Source organism: Panthera tigris, chromosome B1 (genome assembly GCF_018350195.1).
Source record: "Panthera tigris isolate Pti1 chromosome B1, P.tigris_Pti1_mat1.1, whole genome shotgun sequence".
Taxonomy (NCBI): domain Eukaryota; kingdom Metazoa; phylum Chordata; class Mammalia; order Carnivora; family Felidae; genus Panthera; species Panthera tigris.
Genome location: NC_056663.1, coordinates 6,692,917 through 6,696,260, shown reverse-complemented (window position 1 = coordinate 6,696,260; position 3,344 = coordinate 6,692,917). Strand labels below are relative to the sequence as shown.

General features: G+C 48.1%; 1 long non-coding RNA gene across 1 annotated transcript; it reads right to left on the bottom strand.

The window, feature by feature from the left end:
• Positions 1-2,230: 2,230 nt before the first annotated feature.
• LOC122237820 lies at positions 2,231-2,879 on the bottom strand. The gene is made up of 2 exons (XR_006216466.1): positions 2,767-2,879; positions 2,231-2,535 (listed from the first exon to the last, which is right to left on the bottom strand). It is a non-coding gene; the product is annotated as an uncharacterized LOC122237820 (long non-coding RNA).
• Positions 2,880-3,344: the final 465 nt, after the last annotated feature.

The following is a 3,344-nucleotide window of genomic DNA, read 5'->3' as shown; positions in this document are numbered from 1 at the left end:
GTTAGGGCCCCACATTGAAAGAGCCTCGTAGGGGCGCCTGGGTGGCTCAGTCGGTTAAGCATCCGACTTCAGCTCAGGTCACGATCTCGCGGCCCGTGAGTTCGAGCCCCGCGTCGGGCTCTGGGCTGATGGCTCAGAGCCTGGAGCCTGCTTCTGATTCTGTGTCTCCCTCTCTCTCTGCCCCTCCCCCGTTCATGCTCTGTCTCTCTCTGTCTCAAAAATAAATAAACGTTAAAAAAAAAAAAAAAAAGAAAGAAAGAGCCTCGTAAATCTCAGGCCCAGACCCTAAAACCCCATAAATGCACTCTCTTCTCCCTTCTGGGACCCTAAGACTCTAGGTGATGATCCTGCTTACTGCGGGAAGTGAGCAACCCGTGTCACGTGATCGGTAAGTTACTCTGGTCTTTTTGCTGTCCTTCCCGTGCATGGAGCACGAGGGCCTTCCCCGAATTTGTCCTGTTCTCCCTTCATCTGCGAGCGTGTTTGGCTGTTTGTTCCCCAGGCTCTGTCGACCGTTACCTGACAGACCCTCCTGTAACCATCCTGCGTGACCCTGCGCCCCCTTTGTGCTTTTCCTGACCTGTAACAGATGCTAGTTTCCTCCAATATTCACGCTCCCCTTCTTTCATAATAGGTACATCCCTAATGTTTACCTAGGCGCATGTAAAAGCTTCCCAGCTTTTCCTGCAGCTCGATTTAGCCGGTGAGGTGTAAAAGGAAGTGGCGTATGGGTGGGATGGGATGAGTTTAGGTAGCCTTCTCCTTTTAGGTGAAGTGATAGGTCATGGCTGGCGCTCCAGCAGCCAAACTCATGGGCACACAAGGCAGAGCAATCCTGAAAGGAACGTGAATTCCTGACCCTTCATATCAGCCTGGGACTTAACTTCCTCCAGGTGTTATGAAAGCAGACGTTTAAGCTGGTTTTAGTTTTTTTTTTGTTATTTAATTTTAATTTTTTTTAAATTGATTTATTTTGAGAGCGACAGAGACAGCAGGCGTGGGGCACGGGCGGAGAGAGAGGGAAAGAGAGCATCCCAAAAAGGCTCAGCACTGTCAGCGCACAGCCCGATGCGGGGCTTGAACTTCTGAAGCGTGAGATCACGACCTGGGCCAAGACTAAGAGTCGGACACTTAACCGACTGAGCCCCCCAGGTGTCTGTTTTCTTGTCATTTGAAGCCAAACCTAATCCTAACAGAATCCCCCACATGCTGCTCTATTTATTTCTCATTTATTTCTATGTGACCTGTATTTTCTGTCTTGCCCTAACTAGAATGTAGGCTCCTTGAGAGGTGAGACTTTGTTTGGTCTTTGCTGTATTTTGACAGCCTGCACCAATGACTAGCAAACAAGAAATTGGTAAAAGCTTCCTGAATTAGAGAGATTTGCACTCCAGCGAGATGTACCATGTTTTCTTCCTACGCATATTCAATACCCCTGTCGTGCTGTCACCGTGTTGTTATGTAAAGGGTGCTCTCCTAATCCATGGGCCCTTCTTTGGCTGCGCTCCCCAGAGTGCCTGCTAAGTGAGAGCTGTAGAATGAGGTGTGTAAAAGGGAATCTCGCTCTTCAGCCCCTGGTGTGGGACCCGTGGTACCTATGTCCCAGACCATCAGAGACCGAGATTGTGAGCCAAACAGAACTGAGCAGCAGAGCATGGAAGTCATGGCGAATCGCAGACATAATTGGTGTCTCAGAAAACCCAAATGGCACACATGTTGATGCTTTGGGAGAACTAGATAAAAAAAAAAAAAAAACCCTGCAGGGATGATAATGCTGCAGGCCCACAGCCCACGTGCACCCCAAGAAAGGGAGTGAAAAGGGAAGAATCCTTGATGCTTAGTAATAGACTCCCTTTTACCTAATATGCTTTAAGTACGTTTGTCTTCCGTGTATCGGAACAATCCTGGCTAAGACACCCTTAGATCTCTTTGGGGTACATGTACTTTGGGACAAGGCTGAAGCTCTTTCCAGTCTGGTCCCGGCCTGCATTTCGGACACCTCCTAACCTAAGCTCCGTTCAGCTCTCTCTCCGTTCAGCACAACACAGCTGTGCTGTGTGCTCCTTTAGTATTTTAGAAGTGTTCTCACGTCTGCTAGAATGTTCTCCCCCCTAACTCATCCATTGGGAACTTGCTCCAGTTTTCTCCCTGCCTAAAGTATCCCCCAGCCCTTGTCCTCTCCTCCCCCTTCCCCAGACAGCTTATCCATCAACAGTCCCTTGAGCACATATCGCTTACAGGATTTATTGCAAGTCGTTGCAGTTGGTTGAAATGCTTGTTGGTGTTTGTCTTAGCAGAGAATGTGCTCTGAAGCCATCTCTCCTCTGAGGATGTTCCGTCCTTCACGGAACATTTTTGAAAGCTGGCTATGATCAGCCTTTGCCTCTCCTACATGCCTTGGCCAGTCTAGATGTCCTTGAGTGACTCCATTTCCTCTCTGTGTTTGGCTAATGGCCCTCAAATCTACAGATGACTTCTGAGCTGCAGACTTTTTTTTTTTTTTATCTGCCTTGTTGACATCTGAGCTTGGGAATGCTACAAGAATTTTAAGTGTTCTCAGCAGAACATGCCTGCACCATTACCACCCTGCTCTTCCCTGACTCAGTTTGATGCTAAAGGACTCGAAATAGCCCTCCACTTCCCCCACCCCGCCCCCTGCAACTTCATCCAGGCACACCCCACCCTGTATCTTCTACAACTGGCCAGTTTCTTCATTGGGCTTCCATTATTCGAATTCCTTCTTTTACCAGATCCCTTTTGACTTACCCTGTCTTTGCCACTGGCCCCTGGATGTTATTTCTGCTAGAATACAGTGCTCGCACTCTAGCTCACCAGCACCACCTTTCTGAAACAAACCTGACCTTGCCCTTCTCCCTCTGAAAACTCTTCAATGACCTCTCTTTTCTAAGGACGAAGTCACACCTCTTTATGACTTCCAGGGGCTTTTATGACCTGGCCCAGCCTGCTCTGCAGCTGTGGCTGGCCCCACTCAAGCAGAGTAGGCTCAGTACCGAACTGCTGTCCTGACCTACATCCACTTTTCATCCTGTCTTACAAGTGGCAACTTGTAACATCCAGCCACCTGTTTCTCCTGGCCTCCTGTGTTAGATATGACTCATCGTTGGCTTGATGCTTCAGATGAGACTCTTCCTTTCTAATTTTGTCTCTCTCCAAAATACTCAAGCTTGACACGTGGTACTGTGTGTGGATTTCACTTTGCTACCAATAAACCCTACGGCAACTTTCAATGATGCATGCAGAATAAAACAAATAATAAAATGAGTAAAGAAAATTGAGGATAGGTGGTTACTCAAATGGAGCATGAGTTCAGTGCCATGCAGACC